Genomic DNA, 19549 nt, shown 5'->3' on the forward strand with positions numbered 1-19549 from the left:
CTACACAGGCATATAACCTGCATACACACACACAGACACACAGATAAGCACAGTGACATAGCATGTGCAGGTGTTTACATATCCACATATGTCACCCACAGATGTAATACACATATACACTCACATGATTATGCACACATTACATGGTCACACATATGCACATAGATGACATAGACATACATGTACATAAACACATACAATCTCACTAGTTTCAGTCTTTCATGTGTTAGTGTGAATCCTATAGTTTAGGGAAAATCAACAATGAAAGAAGCTATTCATTTTACGGAGCCTCGATACTCATTCTGTAGAGTCTGCCAGTGAAAGGCCACACGTTTCTCACCTAGAGAAAAAATACAACCAAAGAAAAGCCAATGGTCTCTTGGGGGTTATAGCGGGGGTGGGGGGGGAGGGGAGGGGTAGGTGCATTGACAGTTTTCTATGCTGCCTAAGGACTATCCTCTATTCCTCTCTGTGTTCCTGACAAGTTTGTACAGTCCACAATTCAGCTGTCCAAGGTCACCAAGTGTCTCTTCGAGGGTGTGGAGCCCACTGCATCCATGCTGCACCTAGTTCCATCCAATGAGGAATAGGGTTACGGAGTGTCCGACTGGCCTTGGCACCTCAGCAATCCACATCTTTCCTACACACAGTAGAGAGCTCTCTGCAGAAGGTCACATGGCCTGGGACCATGAACCTAGAGCTAGCCTGGTTTAGAGCTAGCCAGGAGTCAGCACTGTTAGTTCAGAGCTGTGGCCCCAAGAACTGTGAGACCTTTGACCTAGGACTTACGATGACAAGCTGTACTATCACGAGTTACAGATGTGGTGGCACCTTGCAGCAGCCACAGAGATCCATAAGAGCTGAGCTGGCACCTGATGCAGGGCTACACTGTGTGCTGTGGGGACTGTGGGCAGAAAATGGCTCCATGGCAGCTGGTGTGTCATCTTGAGGACTGTGGGCTCATGGACAATATTAATGTTACAAACCACGCCCCACTCTTGATGTGGATGCTGGGGAGAGGGTGTTGATTTGCTTCGTGTCAACTTTACACAAGCTAGAGTCATCTGGGAAGAAAACAAAAATTATGTTCTTGAGTGTTTCAGCTAATGTATGTGTGCAGGAAGTGTCCACAGAGGCCAGAAGAAGGCAATGGACCTTTTGGAATTAGAGTTACAGATGATTGTGAGCCATCATGTAGATGTTGGAAACGGAACCAGGTCCTCTTTAAGAGCAACAGGTACTCTTAACCACTGCACTATCTCTCCAGCTCCAAATAATACTTCCTTCCCTTCCACAATACCCATCCATAAAAGGTAGAGAATATAACAGAATAGGGTCAATTACTTCCTAGAATGCTGACCTCCTCCCATGATGGCTGCACACCAGGGTGGGTGGGGGATCTTGATTCCCTGCAGCGTGTAACGCTGGGAACCGGCCTTTCATCTCACACTTATGAAGAGAGAGACGCAGGGAAGCTTTGCTGAGTCATGAGGCTCCAGAAGGAGAGTCCAAGTAGTGCTTGCAGATGAGCCTGAGATCTCCGATCTCCTCCTGTGTATCTAGTCAGAACACACTGTTTTCAGGGTAGTGTATCTGAAAAACACGGGTCCTGCAACGCAGTGACAGTTCAAGTGTCACATGTTTCTGTCTCCACAGATAGATCTCTTCCAATTCCATGCAGTGACATTTGTGCATCATATGTCTGTGTCTACACACACACACACACACACACACACACACACACACATACACACATGAGGGAGAGGGAGAGGGAGACAGATCTGTGTCACACTATGATGCTTGAGTGTCATGTGTCTCCATCTCCACACACTCAGATCCCTTTCCTCCACTTCATAAATCCAGCCAACAGCAGAATTTCTGAAAGTGTATAAAGTAGAAATAAGACTCCCTCCAGACAGAACCATGCAGTAAAAATGAAGTTCCTTCTACTCTGGCCTTTTATGAGAGCAGTTGGAGGCCTGGCCACAATCTATTCCAAATCGCAGCCTTCCTCCTAAATCACTTCCACGCTTGAGACCAATGCTGCTGATATTATTCCAGCACTCTTTTCAACGAGATGCAAAATATGTGATAATCATTATTCTAACGTCACCTGGGGCCTCTTGGTCAAGTAAAGATATTTCAAACGCTGCGTTTCCAAGTCAGAGATGGCTACAAAATATTTAGAGAACTCTACCAAAGAATTGCCAGACCATGAATCAACAGCTGCACACCGAGAGCCTTTTCATCCCAGACAGGGCTGGAAACGCAGAGGGAGATAAATTTTCATTCTTTTCACTTGCTCTATTATCCACTTCAACCGCTGTGCTAGGCGCAGCTCTGCCTTTCCTGGCTCCAGTCCCAGGCTGTTGTCCAGGTGCCATTAGTAACTATGAGGGGCCACCCAGCTGTGAGGACAGAAGACTGCCATGCCCAGAGCAGCAGGCTGCTTTTCCTGCGTGCCTTTCCTTATGTTCCCTGGAGGCAAATCCACATATACTTGTGTACATGTGTGTAATCTGTCTCTCCCAGCTTCAGAGCCGGCGGTGGTTTCACTGGAATGTCCTCCATAGGATCATGAATTTGAATATTTAAATTAGAATACTATCAGTTAGCAGACCTGGTTGTGGAGGCCTAGTCTTTGCTGGAGAAGATTTGCCCCTGGAGGCCAAAAGCTTAGGGTCTCCTCCTATTCTCAGCTTACTCGCTCTGCTTCCAGCTTGTGGTTCAAGATGAGAGCGCTCAGCTTCCTGTTCCTACTGCCATGCCTGCTGCTTATTGCAATGTCTCTCAGCCATGATGGGTTCTTACCTCTCAGTAACTGTAATCCCAAATAAACCCCATCATCTGTAAGTTGCTTTGGTTACGGTATTTTATCACAATAGTAGAAGAGTAACAAGTGCAGAATGACATGGACATGTGACCATATGTCACACATTCTGTTCATCGTCAGCAAGGGCGATGAGGACCAGAAGACGATGGCCAGTTGGCACAGTATGTCCCTCAGTTTGTTTTTGTAAATAAAGTTAATTGGCATTCAACTGTCCTGCCTATCTGCAGTTGATGCAGCATTGCAGAGGCAGAGTTGAGGAGTTGCCATGGAGACCGTTGGACTTGTTATCAGGGGCAATGCGTATCCTCTGGACCTCCAAGGAAAAAGTCCTCAGTCATGTCCCACCACACCAGTCCCAAGGATGTGTGTGGGAGAGCCTGGCAATCCACAGTTGTCATCCTGCCATGCTGATACATATATTTATCACTTCTGTTTGGTTTTCCATATTCAAAAACAAATACAAAGTTCCAAATAACTCAACAAACCAACCCCTACTTGAACAAGTGGATAACATCCCCTCCCCCCCAAAAAAAAACTGCCAAGAAAGTAAATAAATTTTGAACCAAAGTTCAACTTGGGAACATCTGAGAATTTCTCACTTTTCTTTTGAAATAAGGGAGACATATGGACTGTGCACTTTATTTATTTCACAATAAATATTGCTGGTAGAAATAACGCAAAACAAATGCGGCGGTGAAAAAAACTTCGCACAAGGAAATGTATGTTATTGTTGTCATAAAACTTAAGTGGGCAAAATTGAACTAGAAAATGTTGAAATATGTGCAAATCTATGTATTAAAAAAAAAAGAAAACTTGGGCTGGAGATATACCTCATTGGCTAAGAAAGCATACTGCTCTTTCAGAGGGATATAGGTTCAGTTACCAGCACCCATATCAAGCAGTTCACACCTATCTGTAACTTCAGCTCCCAAGGAATCTGATGCTCTCTGCCCTCCAATCCCTGTACTCACCTGTACTTATCTGCACCCTCCACACACACACATAATTACAGGTACAAATGAAATAATTTTAAAACTAGCTATTTTACTTTAATCATTGGTATAAGTCATAAAACCAGGTGTGCTCAACTATTAAGTAAAATTTATACAAATTTCTTACCAAAATAATTGATTCCCACAAAGTTAATTCCAGTAAAATAAATATAAAAACACTCATCTTAATCATCTGAAAATAATGAAACTATAGTAGGTTTAAAAATTCCACTTTGACTAAAAGTTCCATTTTGACAAAGAAGTTACGATTCTATTTTTATTATTTATTTATTTATTTATTTTTGGTTTTTTGAGACAGGGTTTCTCTGTGTAGCCTTGGCTGTCCTGGACTCGCTTTGTATACCAGACTGGCCTCGAACTCACAGCAATCCGCCTGCCTCTGCCTCCCGAGTGCTGGGATTAAAGGCGTGCGCCACCACGCCTGGCTTCTATTTTTAATATTTACATTTATTAAAATTAAATCTGTCCATAAACTATCTTCATCCTATGAGCTTACCATTCAGTAAACCATCTATACTTTTAGCCCTTTACCTTTATACTACTCTTCCATCCACTAACCAACCATCGGTCCACCCACCCATCTACTCATCCACTCATCCATCTACCTACCCAACCACCCACTCATCCATCCATCCATCCATCCATCCATCCATCCACCCATCCACCCATCCATCTATCTGATCATCCCATGGCCTTTTCAGTGAAATGTAAAATAAACATCTTCCGCAAACATGCTGGAATAGCACCAACAGCCAAGACAAAGACACACTTAGCTTTATTGTGCTGAGTTTATTACATGTCACAGAGCAATGGGTGACAATTCCATTTCCGCAAAATTTCCATTTAGGCTCACAAAGATCCCATTTTACGTGACTCAAAGCATAGACCATAATTGATTAAAAAAAAAAAACCAACAACGTCAAGTCAGAGCACTACCTAGTTTCAAAGCAGTCGCTGTGACTACAGGTTAGGACCATAGGAGGCACAGACAGAACTGAACTTTGGGAAAGGTGTTTAATATGAACTTTGGCCTTGCCCTTAGTGCCAACTTTTGCTTGTCTCAGCAAACACTGTTCAAACACTTAGGACAGCTTTTTTTTTTAATTAATTAATTTCTCTAACGTCAAGCCTATTGAACATCTAAAGCATGGTTGGCTACAAGATGGAGTTGTTCTGGCTTGGATTTGGGGACAAGCCTCACTATGTCATCCATTCACTTAAACATCCACTCATTTATCATTTATCTAGTCACCCAATGTTCACGTATCCATCCATCTGTATGCACACAAACTCCTCCACCTACCATCTGCCATCATCTACTATCTACATTTAAACCTAACCATTTATCCATCCATCCATCCATCCATCCATCCATCCATCCAGTTATCTATACTCACTGATCCATTTATTTAATCCCTAATTCATTCCACAACTGAAATAATTTAGAATAAAACATAAGTAAAATGAATATATTAGAATCTAGGAAAAAAATTAGGATTAGTGGTTAGTCCATGGGAAAATGAGAAAGATTTTTTGGTGTTAGGTCCTGTATCAACAAAAAATTGAAGTCAGAAATTAAGCTCTGAGCTATTTGCTTTAATTTAAAATTTTTAAAATTATATTCATTCTCATATTTCCCCCCCTCCATCTCCCTCTCTCTCTTTCTCTACACACACACACACACACACACACACACACACACACACACACACACACACACACTGTGCATGTGGAGGTTAAATGAAAACTTGCGGGAGCCATTTCTCTTTTTCCACCTTTGTGAGTCCAAGTGATAAAACTCAGGGCATCAAAAACCAGGCATGGTGGCACACACCTGTAATCCCTGCACTCAAGGAGGGGAGGCAGAGGCAAGTGGATCTCTGTGAGTTCAAGGCCAGCCTGGTCTACAAAGAGAGTCCAGGACAGACAAGGCTACACAGGGAAATCTTGGCTTAGAAAAACAACAAACAAACAAACAAACAAAAACCCTCAGGGCATCAGGTTGGTTGTAAAGACCTTTATCTGTTAAGCCATCTTGCCAGTCCAACAGTTATGAATGTCTTAGTGAAAAAGCCAACCCGGCCAGGGACAGATCATTCTTGTCTCCTAGAAGACAACATGGCAGACATATCAAGGCCTACAAACCTTGGCTTGGCATTCAGGTCTGAGGCTCTTTAGTGATGCTGTATTTCAGTCAGGCATTACAGCAGCTACTGCATGCTGGATCTTCCCTGTGGAACTGCTTGGCTTGAGAAGATAAGCAGACAGATCACAACTTGAGTGCAATGATTTCCACTGTGCATGGATATACTTTGCAGAACTCAAAATTGCAAAATTGCACTTATTTGCAAAATGCAGTAATTCAGCCTGTCGGGTCACTGAGAGCAATCATTTCAAAAGTGAGTCAGAATCTGTGTGATGAGGCTAGATTTGTTACTGTCTTGTTAAATCTGTTTCAGCTGTGTGAAACAGCCATTCGTAGAAGGTTTGGGAAAGGGTCCATGAAAACACCATTGTGGATCTCAAAATGAGACCATCATGCATTATCTAAGTGGGTCCTAAACTTAATGACCATGAACCTTATAAGAAAAAAAAAAAAACAAGAAAAAAGAAAAGAAAGAGAGAGAGAAGACACATACAGAGAAGAGCATGGACAGATGGCCACAGGGAACAGAATTCTGTGTCTATGAAGAGCCCCAGGGAAGGCAGCAGCCACCAGGAGCCTGGAGTGAGCCTGGTCCTGACTCTTCCTTGAACCTGCAGGTGACAGTGTCTTCAGACAGACAGACTCTGGATTTCTGGCTTCTAAAACTGTCTATTCCTGTTAACTTATTAAGGAATCCCTCAGAAGTTAGTGTAGCCTATATGGTGCGTCTGTCTGTTCAGTAATGTCACCCTGGATGGAAGACTGTCGTCACCTTTGCATTTCAGAGTGCTACCTTAAGGCATCCAGGAAACAGGAAATGTTTCATCTAAGGGACTGGCATTTAGAAAACAATAGGTTGATAAGATAATAGATGCTTTATCTAGTGACTGAATGCACATTTCTCCTCCTAGTGCCAGTACCATTAGCAGAGATAAGTAAGGAGAGACAAAATATCTACCAACCACAGGAACAGAAATGATTTATGACGAAGCCACACCCTCTAAGTGTTCTTGGTGTTTTCTGGGTATCAGGTGATACTGCGTGAGGTGGGTACACCCTCTCTTCAGTCTTAGGTCACCCCAGAAACCATTCTCACAGACTAAGGTTAGCGAAGGGCTCTTGGTGGGAAGGGAGCTATTTTTAGTGTTGTGAGTGTTCCTGTCCATCAAATTAGCCTTGTGACCTGAATTGAGGTTCAAGTATGGTGAATCAGAATAGGAACATTTAAGAAAATATTTGACAATTTCCTACAAGTACAGGGTGAATTGGGGGCATTTTGCATCACCCCATTATCATCCATTATGTTCTCCTTCTTTTTCACCAAAGCCCTTCTTCCTAAGGACTTCCACTGAGTTTAGTGAGTGGGACTTTCACTGCTTGCGTGCGCACAAGTCTGAGATTTTTCTTTCTTTCTTTCTTCTTCTTTTTTTGTTCTGTTGGAACATAGACAATTTACCAATCACTGAAGACAGTGACAACTCCACTTTCAGTACCTGTTGATTGCAGAGTAATGATTTTGATAACTGCAGCATCATGAAAATTACAACATATTATCTTTATTTGTCAACTTTGGGATGGTCCCAGGATTCTTAAAGCTTCCGCTGAAAACTCTATCCTCCAACTTTCAGAATGTTTTTTTTTTTCCCTGTCGTTTTGCTGGTCCTTACAACAGAAAACATGAATTTCTTCTGCACAGAGATTCGCCCCTTAGAGCACCGCAAGGGCACTCCAGAAGGTTTGATGTGACTGTCTCAGAACTACTCTTTCTAGAACCTTCCACATTTGTTGTGCAAATTATACTCCGTTATTCTGAACCGGGTTGGTCAAATTAAAATTTAATTCCTGAGGATTTGTTTCTTGCAAAAAACAGTCCTCAAGAGCTGGAGAACTTGACTCAGCAGTTAAGACAACAGTCTGCTCTTACAGATGACCTGGGTTTGATACCCCAATACCTACACAGAGCCTGCAACCATCTGTAATGCCACTCCCAGAGGATTCAATGCCATCTTCTCCCTTCATAGACATAAGGCATGCATGTGATGCATAGACATGCATGCTGGAGAAACACCCATACAAGTAAGAATAAATTTTTAAAAAATTAAACCACAGTTCTCTGAACACCATAGGAGAGTTTCTGCCCCTCTTTGGTGACTAGCAGTTTCCCCAAAGCATCATGTAATGCCTTCATTCTGGTCTGTCACCTGCCTGTCCTCATCACCATAACAGAATCATTAGAGAGCTCCATGATGGAGAACAGAGAGCCATGTAAGGACACAACATCATCCAGGTCTTATCTGACGGACTCTAGCAGTCTGTTAGGTGACTGGGCTCCTAATCTCAGCCCTTGTCAAAGGAGAACAACAGATGTAGAGATGATATGGGTGTCTATTGTCTCTCCAGAATGTAGGGATTAAATACAGAGCCATCACTCAGCCAGGCTTTTGGGCAGCCAGTCTTGTATTTACCTGAGGACAAGCCATCCTCGAGGACCCACTGTCTGCCACAAGCGCAGCATGTAGCGGCTTCCACCTTGCCACACCTCCATGCTAACCTTTCTTTATGCCAGAGATAAAATGGGTGGTTTGGAGTTCAAGTCCACGTGTCCAATGGTGGTGATGATGGTAGTGGTGGTGGTGGTGGTGGTGGTAGAGGTGGGTTTCAATAGTGGCCTAGCTGGCCAGGCATCTAGTAGATGGCCCCTTCTTGGACACTTTCCAGGGGCAGTCCAGGAGGAGAGGCTTGCTGGTTTAATAAGATTGTGAATCAGAGCATGAATGCCCCTTTCTTAAAGTCTGCTGTTTACATTAGAATTTTATAGGAACCAAAGCATCCTGCAATTAAAAAAAAAATAGCTTACCTGTGAACTTACCATTTACTCATATTCTCTTGATAATATTGTCTTATATGTTTGTGTACCACATGCAAGCTTGGTGTCCACAGAAGGCAGAAGAAGGCACTGGATCCTCTGGGGCCGGAATTACAGATCATTGTGAGATACCTTATGTGTGCTTGGACTCAAACTCAGGTCCTCCGAAAGAGCAGCCAGTTCTTGTAACTGTTGTGTCAACTCTCCAGTCCCCATTTACTCATGGTTTTAAAATTCATACACACTGACACAACAAAGCAGCGTCTGTGGTGATGCTTGAGGTTGGTTGCTTCTGCAGGGTGCGCCTGCAGCAGCCGTGAGCTCAGGGAGCCCGTCCTTCATGTTGCACACACTCTCTCTGAAGTTAGAAGCCACTGAAACCTGCCATCCTTACATAGCCATTTTTTAATTAATTTACTTTTAAATTTTTATGTGCATTGGTATTTTCCCTTCATGTGTGTGTATGTGAGGCTGCCAGATGTTGGAGTTACAGACAGTTGTGAGCTGCCATGTGGGTGCTGGGATTTGAACTCAGGTCCTCTGGAAAAACATTCAGTGCCTTTAACTGCTGAGCCATCTATCCATCCCCACATAGCCATTTTTTTTAAGTGGCATTTTTACCTTCCTCTCCACAGTTTCTTGGCTTGAACTTTTTAAAAATATACCTCACTCTTTTCAAGGACTTTGCAAAAATGCGTGCCCATCGATGAAATCAGATGTGTGAGCTTTTGCCTGGTGATATGGGAGCACAGAATATTGGAAAGAAGCTGTGTTGGCCTGGAGAGTCTGGCAGGGTCCACTCTACTGCAGGCACCCAAAGAGGATCTCCATGGATTTTAAAATGCACAGAGAGATTTCTCTTTGGGGCAGTGGGGGAGAGAAAAAACCAGGATACAGATAAGGGACCATGCTGTCACGATGCCATGGCTCCAAGGAAGCTTCTCAGAGAAGCTAAGCCACTAGGGGGAAGATGCTTAGATTACCCCCTAATCCCATAGTTGCTCACTCCAAAGGTGAGGGTGACACGGCACCTCCCTCAGCCACATTTTAACATTAAGTGAATGGGCCATAATTGCTTTCTGCCTGCAGACAGTACTCAGCACGCTGCACAGCTCTCTGCTATCGATTGCTCTGCCTGCTCTGCTTCTGGCCTGCTTGATGGATAAGGGGCTTTCCTGGTTGCTGTGTTTATTAACTTGATGGAGGGACCCATTTTTTTCAAAGCCCTTCTCCCTCACTCTACCAGAAAGCCTAGTAAGTGCCCTTTGGCTGGGAGACCATGGAAGGAAGTGGGTCCTTGGCTTACGGAAGGTATGTCTAGAGCCAGGCTACTGGAGCCTGGGTGGAACACTCTTCTTTTTGGTTTTGATTATTTCTTTATTTTAGAGTGTCTTCACGCTCCTAGAATCAAGCTGTCTCTTGCTGTGTGCTTGCTGTGGAGTTTTTCATTGGTGTGCTCACTGCCTCATTCTTAACTCCTTGCTTTCCATCAGATATCCACTCATAAAGATGTCAGTCTCCGGGCCAGGGTCAGAAAGCCCTGCTGGCCATTTCCAAGAGAGTCTCTGGCCGGTCAACATGCTAGTGGGTAAGTCAATCCCCTGACATTGGCCCACCCTGCAGAGGTCACTTATCGCAATGGTCACACAGTCTCTTGCACCTGTTAGGAAGCTGTGTTCTCTACAGTGAAAGCCTGTGCACAGCACTAGCTGTGGATTTGTGGATTTGTGCATATATATATATATATATATATAATGATGTGCATATTCATTGGGCTGGGACTGAGGTCACTCTGAACTATAACCTATAGAGTATCTGTTATGGGATAAAGCCACCACACACTCATTCCCCCTGTTGTTGTCCTAACAAAACCCTTATTTATTTGGTCTCTTCTCTGTATGAGTCACCTTGGTTCATGTGTCACAGGCTTGGTCCTCAGCTCATTACTGGGGAGCAGGTTGGTGGGAAGAGGACCTTCAAGAAGTGAGCCAGGGGGTTAGGTGTAGGTTATTGTTGGTGTATCCTCAGTGGAGAATGGTATTTATTTATTCCTCTATCTTCTTTCCTTGTCCCCTGAACGCTGTGGGTTGAGCAGCTTGTTCTGCCTCCTGCTCCAGTCACGAGGTGTCCTGTGTTTCCATAAGCACATAGCAACAGGTCTCTGCACCATGGACTCAGACTTCAGAAACTGTGAGATCCAATGAAGCATTCCTCCTCCTAACTTGATTGGCAGCACTCCGTATGGGAAGGGCCACTGGTACAGCGTGCTAGCTCTGTGGAGAGGGCATTGCTTTGTGGAACTGCAAGTCCCAGGCACACAGCCGCTGAGTTTTGGAAAGTGAGGGACGAAAGATACACTTTACGTCAACTGTTGCCTCTCTGGCTAAGCAGCTGGTTCCTGCAAGATACAAATGGAATTCGCCAGAAGTCTCCCACGTTCTGGTGTCCCTATGTCTGAAGCTTGGCATTGGAAGCCTTGATGCGGGATGTGTAGACTCTGTAAACACTTGATTTTGAATTTGCAGAGGGAAAACAATCAACCGGGCTCTTTAGAGAGCGCTAAGACAGGTATGCATAGCTGTGGGGTTTGTAATTCACAGCTATTAAGTCCCTTAGAGAGGTGATAAAACTTTTTCCTGGGGTAAGCAAGTCTGAGAGGAAATGAAGGGAAGTGTAAAAACACTTGGTAGCAAGGGGCTTTGATACAGTTTGGGGATGCTAAGTGATGAGTAGCTATCAGCTCGGGATTCACACCTAATCAGTTCAGCAACTAGTTGTACCAAACAGGCTCCAAGACTGCCAGACTAGAGGAAACAGGCTGGGAAGGATCTGGCTCTAGTCCCAAATCCCAAAGTACATTTTCATTTTAAGGGATACAATGAAAATATTTTTTAATGTAATATATCTCTATCTGTCTGTCTGTCTGTCTGTCTGTCTGTCTGTCTGTCTATCTATCTATCTATCTATCTATCTATCTCTATCTTCTATCATCTGTTATCTATCTTCGTCTTCACCCTCACCTTCATCATCATCTTCCTCATCTATCTAGCAGTTTAACAAATCACTTAGTTTAAAAAACATGACTTTGTATATCAATTTTCATTTAGGGAAAAAAAATCTTTGCAGTGTCCTGAGACAGCAGCCAACTGAGTGGATAAACACTAGGATTAAAATGGCTTAGGCCTCTGTGTAAGGCTCTGAGGGACCATGTCCTCCTAGCCCTCCCTGCCCTGCCCACTTCCTCTCTGTACACAGTTTCTGGACCACAGGAGACGTAAGACCTTAGCAGAGAGCAGGTTTGGCTACAGGACTGAAACCAGTTCCTAGTCACAGAAGACAACTTCCCCTCAGTCTCATTGGTAAATACTCTCACTCTGGCATGAAATATATTAAAAAAAAAAAACTTCTCAGACAAATCTTATCAAAATGCTTTCTGAGGGGGAATGCCACGAGGAAGCATAATTTAAACCTTTCAGTTTTTACCTGAAGTTTCTCTGTGAACAAAAGAGTTCTGCATGTGTGTGCCGTAGTCATTTAAATAGTGCTTGCTCTCGGAGGCATAGTGTAGAGGCAGTGAGTTCTTCCAGACAATTTGAAAAGTATAGTTATCACGAAGACAGAGGAAAGCTTTAATTTTTCTATCCTTTTACCCTGCAGGCTGTCATGAAAAAAAAAAATACTTGGAGGGTTGCTGCTACTGCACCATACTTCAGATTAATGTGGGAAGCATGTTGTAGCCTGGTCATGGCATGTCGAGGACCTGAAATAAGAGAAAAGAGAAGGCCCACCACCTCTTTGGGCTTGAATATCTGACTAGAGTGTGCTCAGTGCCTAGACTATAGCTTGGCCATCACAAGTATGCCAATGATCATGGCCTGGACACAGGGGCTTCCTGGTTTGGCTGGGGCCATGTGAAGGGTGCTGGGGATATGGTTCCGTACAAAGTCCAGGCAAGCTCTGTCTGTGCAGGGAACTGGGAATGTGGTAGCATGTGAAGTGCAAGAAAGCAGTGTGCATGTGGGGTGCTGAAAAAGCGGACGGAGTCTGTGCTGCATGTTAAGGAAACACTTAGGGGCCGGAGAGGTAGCCAAGTGCAGGCTGCTGTGGGGCGAGCAGCATCCATGCCAGGTGCTGTCTGTTTATTGCTTCACTCCTCCTCTCACTGTGGCTCTGCCCTGCAGCACCCAGGAGCTCCGTGTATGTGGAGAGTGAGACCTGTGAAGTGGGGGCAGTGGGGGTGCTGGTGAGGAGGCTCCTGATCCTACCTAATGATCCATGGACTGAGATTCAAGGTACCCACACTCAAGTAACTGTGCCAATGGGAGAGTCCACCAAGCAGGGTCAGGACGGCTACTCTCTGGTCAGGACTAAGCTGGCTTCTGACTGTCTCCGAGAAGGGAGTCAGAAACCATGGTCGGCTGGGCTACATCTCTCTGGATCTCAGAGAAACTCTTAGATAACTGCCCCCTGAAAGGCTGGGTAGGGTTCCTGTATGTGAATCTCTGCAACTCACTATGGCAGCCAACTGAGCATCTTAATATGGACATCTCCAACCACGGCCCTGGGCTTCTCAAAGGGTAGTTTGTTGCAATTGATTATAGCAGTGAAAATAATATATTTCTACCTCTCACTATATAGATCACTACATGACTTTAGCCTTGGGGGAGGAAATCTAATTTACATTTCCACCAGCAAGGAAATACTTAGCCATTTTACTGCACCCTCCTTAACATCAAATATTATGCCGCTGAATTGCCAATTTGAAAGATGAAAAAAAAAAAAAACCTCATGTATTGTTCTCATTTGCATTTTAAATCACTGTGTGCCTGAGTGCTTCTGATATGTGACTCATTCGCTCAAATGCCTCCCTTCATGGTCGCTAAGCAAGTTCCACACGCAGAGGATGTTAGTATTTTCCCTACATGCTTCCAATCTCCTCAAAATGCACCTTGTCTTTTAATGTCTGCAGAAAGATGAAAGTTTGGCCTTATAACAATAAGTAGTAATGAGCTAAACTCTCAGCTAAATGACAAAGACTACTGGATTAGGGTCAAGCACAAAATACAGTAATGGGAGACACAAATGTCAAATTATAGCACGGTGATGTGATGGGGATTGTATTAAGGCAGATGTACCACACTCACCTGGCATTAGTTATTAAATGGAATTGGGCTTCCTCTGGGAACCCTTTAGCATGGATTTTTTTTCTCTATCAAGTGTTCATGCAACTTTTCAGGGTGTACTGGGGGCCTTTTTCAAATGAGATTTCTCTCTCTCTCTCTCTCTCTCTCTCTCTCTCTCTCTCTCTTTCTCTCTTACTCTTCTCTCTCTCTCTCTCTCTCTCTCTCTCTCTCTCTCTCTCTCTCTGTGTATACATCATTGAAATGTGTTTGTATGTAGTATGAGTATAGGTTGTCATGTGTGCCTACACAGGTGAATATGCACATATCTGTGTGTACATGTCAAAGCCTGAGGGTTGTGATGAGTATCCTCTTCAACGTTCTGTACCTTATTTTCTGAGACAGGGCCTCTCACTGAACCTGAGATTCACCAATTCTGGACCAGGTATCCTCCTGTGTCCACTTCGTCACTGTTAGAATTATAGGTATGCTCTAAATGTGCCCAACTCTTTGCACATGAGTTCTGGGGCATGAATTCAGGCCCTCGTGCCTGCACACCAAGCACTTCATGAACTGGGCTTGGGCCCAGCCCCAGTGGGTAATGTCTCTATCCCAGCCAGGCCACGGACTCACAGACTCAAAGAAATTAGTCTTGTTGTTCATTGCTGAATTGCTAAGTGATAGATCATGAATCTCATTGAATTCTGACCTCAATCCTGTGACTAACTTTCATCACCTCAAACTCACAAGTGAAGGACCAGGCTGAGGAGTGAAACTCCGTCCCAGGATCTCATGTTTTCTGTATACATGGTACAGGGGGAAGGGAAGCCTTGGTGTGATGGATGACCAAACATCGCCCTGACCTGAAAGCCCAGGACACAGAAGTTAGAATTGAAACAAAGAGAAAGCAAAAAGAGTGGGGACATGTGCCCATTAATGCAAACTAACAGGAACATTTAAGGCCAAGGACATTTAATAGACAAAGACAGAGCATGTTTACAGATTAAAAAAGACTTTTCTTAACAGGGGAGAGTAGTTTTTGAACATTTTGTGCTAAATAGCATTATCTAAACAGACTCAAAATCACCTTTAGAAATATAGAGACAACTGAGCAGAAACTTATTACAGAAAAAAACATGTGTCCCAGACTTTGTCCAGTAGACAAAGAACAAATGAAGCGCCCGATGAATTTGGATAGTTTAACTAAAAATGTTACACTCACAAATTTCTATGCAAGATTGCATCTTACGAAAATTATGCTCTCCTTTCAAGCTGTTATGAAATATTTTCAAACCAGTGATTACACGCTAGGCCATAAAATAACATGCATTAATTCTAATGCATTAAATAGAAATGAAAATTTTAAAGTACATGGAGAACATTGCTTTGTTAAGTTAAAATAATAAATAAAGCACTCACCAAAACGACTATTGAGTCCAAGATTCACAGAAGGAAGAAGGAGAAAACAAGAAGGTTTCTGCCAATCTCCGTGAAGCCCCCAATGTGGAGCCCCAGGGCGCAGCCCAAGTGTGGCCTGGAAGATAGAAGAACGCCATTGGAAGGTCAATTCAAGGATGACTCTAACTCCTTCTGTCCTAATGTGGCTTGAGTGTACAATCCTATGCCTCAGAGTAGGGAGCAGCACTCTCATTGGAAGGCTTACTTGCGCTGGATGTCTGCTCCTTGCTATTATTTGAAGTTACAGGTGGGAAGAAGAACACAGGAGCTGGAGTGGTGTCTTGTGTGTGTGTGTGTGTGTGTGTGTGTGTGTGTGTGTGTGTGTGTCTTACTGACTGTTAGATAAATATCAGATAAACCCCAGAGGAAGATGTTCTGAGGAATCTATGCTCTAGAATCCTCAAGATTGCCAAATAGTCACAAATGAAGTCCGAGGGGATGTGAATAGTCTATATGGCGAAGCATTGGGTGGGGGCCAGGAATAAGAAAAAGATAGTAGAAAAGAAGGAGATAGAGTAATGCATGAATTGTAGTTAGTACCATTGTGTTTACACTGGCTTGTTATTGTTTAATAACATTGGGTCAATCTTAGCATCAGATGTTCAGGGGAAATAGACACCATTTTTGGAGGAATTCTCTTAGCTGTCTTCTTGGTATTTTTGTGCATCCAAAACTTTTCTAAAATTCAAACTTTTGTGTGAGTGTGTGCTTTGTGCATGTGTGTGCATGTGTGCGTGTGTTTGTGCTTGTGTATGTGTGTGAGAGAGAGAGAGACTGGGAATTCAACCTAGGGCCTTCCTTTGCATTCCCGGTAACTGCTTTGTATATATGTCCACTTTGGCATATTTTCGCAGGAGCTATTCACCTTTCTTTTTAGTCAGGGCCATTATAAGGCCCTAAGGTTTGCCAAGGAGTATAGACTGATTGGCCAGGAAGCCTGAGGAAGTGCACCTGCCTCTACCTCCCCAGCACGGCAATGACCAGCAAGGGCCAACACACTAGTATTTTTACATAGGTTCTTGAAATTGAACTCATGTCCCCATTCTTTGCAGCAAGAACTTTACCAGCTGTCCTCTAAAACTTGGCAATTTGGTTATGGTCTATAGATTAACTCTTGCTGTTATATAAAACACAATGGTAACCATTTTGGTGAGTTTTTCCCATCTGTGGACTCACTTCTTAGATTACTGCCTGTCCAAAAGATTTGCCATTATTTTCAAAGTTACGTGTATGTGTATGTGTTTGCATGAGTTTCTATGCACCACAGGTGTGCAATATCACAGAAGCCGGGGGACAACGTCAGGCCTTGGAACTGGAGTTACAGCTGGCTGTGAGCCACTGGATGTGGTTGCTTTGAACTGAACCTGGGTCCTTTGCATGACAGCATGTCTCCACTACCTCTGGATGAGCGGTTTCTATTATTTTCTGCAGAAGTCAGTTCCTGGACAGCTGGCAGCCATGTCCCAGCTCAGGGGGAAAAGGCTCATTTGTGAAACAAAGAATAACCAGCCATGGCAGAAAGAGACACCACCTGGGACAGATGAGCTTAACCCCAGTTTGCCTGAGCCTCCTGCAGACCTGCAACAAGGCTCTGTCCTTGACTCCCAGGTGTTTGCAGAACCCCCAGTTAGGCAAAGAACATAGTGCGTGCATGCATGCAGTCCTCCCAGAGAGTGCACCAGAGTCCAGACTGTGACCATGTTTCTGTGACAAATGCTTGGGGACCGTAATAGTAGCAAAGGCAGACACATAGGGTGTGCCTCTTGTTTCTCTTTTCTTGTTCTTAAGCAAGTTGACTTGGTTTTTGCAGTGCATGGCTTTTCCCTGGGGGCAGAAATGAAGAGATTTCTGGAGCTTGAAATGGCAATAGTCATTAGATTAACCCAGCTCCCCTCAGAGCATCTTCCTGGTTTGTCCTGAAAATGACAAGAGGGGGGAAAAAAACCCAACCAGACTGAGCATGGGTCCTGGGGCCTCAGAAGCCCAGCAGCTTCTGGGGTGCATTCCATCATCAAGAGTCAATTCAGTCAGTTCTATCCTATGACAGAATTTACCTCCTCACATAAACAGTTGCATTTTCCTATCACTTCAACGAGACGCCTTGGCAGATAAATGTGTTAGAGAAAATTAAATCCTGTGGGTTTATTTATTTAATTTTTTTGCTTCTTCATTTTTTTTTTTTTGCCCCAAGTGGGTAACGATAATAAATGTGAATAAAAGCAATCAACATATTGCACTGGATATTAGAATTGATGTTGCTAACATAATTAAGAAACTCATTTCATTAAGACTGCTAATTATAAGATGTTTTTAAAAAATCACCCCGGACTGTATATATTTCAAGCTAGGATTGAAATTTATTAGATGGAAATAGGTTCTTTGAATCTGTGAACATGTGGCTCGATATGACACTCAGAGGTGACATTAAGAAGGCCAGGTTAGGTGGAGCTGAGGCACTGCATGGACCCACAGCAATGGGGAGAGAGGCCCTAAGTAGTTGGGTTCCAGTGTGCTGGGACTATTCAGACATGAGGCAACAGAGCTCTCCCCACTCACCAAGCCAGAGAACTACCTCATCTGCGGTTCACCTCTGACCCCAAGGGAATTCTACCTACCATAGTCTTCTACATGTTGAATACCACTAAGCATTGAGACGCATGTTACGATGCCCTAGGCAGATGCCCTGATAGAATCTCAGGGCCTGCCTTCTCTAGGGACAAGAGCACCATCTCTCACCATCATCCAAAACTGAAAGGTCTGGAACCATGGAAAGATATTGATACCTACCGTGAAAAGACACACTCTTGCTATCCTCCTCCAAGCAAAAAGGAATTAGGATTTCTATGGTGGTTGCTAAAGAAAAAGAACCTTTTTTTGTACTCCTGGGGGCTGAACCAAGTCTATATAAGCATGCTAGACAGGCGCTGTACCTCTCAGTAACAGAATTTTCATACTGTGAATAAAAGTGTTTTAGACACTTTTAGATAAGGTTTTACATATGTCTGTTTATCACCTGGGTGGGGTTTGTGTCTATTGATATTTCTTTGGGCTCATCTTAGAAGCTATATGAGTTTGTTTTGGTGGTGTTGTAATAAAAATATCCTGACAAAAGCACTGTAAGGGATAAAGGTTTAGTTTACAGTTCAAGGTGTAGTTCAGCATTGTGGAGAAGTCAGAGCAGCAGAACATGAGGCAGCTGGCCAAAGAGAGCAATGAATGCATGCATACTAGTGCTTAGCTTGCGCTTTCCATTTAATACAGGCCAAGATCTCCTGCCCAGGGAATGATTCTGCCCACAATTAAGACGGGCCTTACCTCAATTAACATCATTAAGATACTACCCCCTTAAGGCATGTTCAAAGGCTGGTCTCCAGGTGATTCTAGACTCAATTGACAATTAACACTGACCACCACAGATGCTTTTGTTCTTTCTTGAACAATGTTCACAAAACAACCACCAGGCTCTGGGTACCAAATGGTGATGGATGATGATGTTAAGATGGCCAACATTCCTAAGAGCAAGAAAGAACAAGAGTAACACCACAGAAAACCCTCCTGCCTCCATTGGCCTGTGTTCTCCATCCTTTTCTCTCTTACACACACACACACACACACACACACACACACACACACACACACACACACACACCATCCCTAAGAGAAGGACTACCCTGGGTACTTTCATCAAGCAGCTACTATGACCCTTGACCCTGGGAGATCCAGTGGGAGTGTCACTATTGAACTGGCCCTACCAGGTAACAGACACTTGACCTGAATCCATTCCCTACATTGTGCAGTTTGAAGGTGTCTTAGGGTTCCTATTGTTACAATGGAAATGCCACTACCAAAAAGCAAGTTGGGAAGGAAAGGATATTATTTTTGGCTTACACTTCTATATCATTGTTTATCAGGAAGTCAGGAAGGAACTCAAACACAGCAAAAATCTGGAGGCAGGTGCTGTTACAAAGGCCATGGAGGAGTGCTGCTTACTGGCTTGCTTCCCATGGCGTGCTCAGACTGCTCTTTTATAGAGCCCAGGACCGCCATCGGGGGATGGCACCACCCATAGTCAGCTGAACTCACCAATCTGGGGATGGCACCGCCCATAGTGGG

At 43.8% G+C, this 19549-nt stretch overlaps 1 long non-coding RNA gene across 1 annotated transcript in view; it reads left to right on the forward strand.

Annotated features, from left to right (window-relative positions):
• Positions 1-19549, forward strand: part of LOC311578327 — a 45899-nt gene that overhangs the window by 13184 nt on the left and 13166 nt on the right. The window contains exon 2 of the long non-coding RNA XR_014772837.1: positions 10352-10446. This is a non-coding gene — a long non-coding RNA (uncharacterized lncRNA). The remainder of the gene's footprint in view (positions 1-10351; positions 10447-19549) is intronic.

Source organism: Acomys minous (genome assembly GCF_964271855.1).
Source record: "Acomys minous genome assembly, chromosome: 12".
Classification (NCBI taxonomy): domain Eukaryota; kingdom Metazoa; phylum Chordata; class Mammalia; order Rodentia; family Muridae; genus Acomys; species Acomys minous.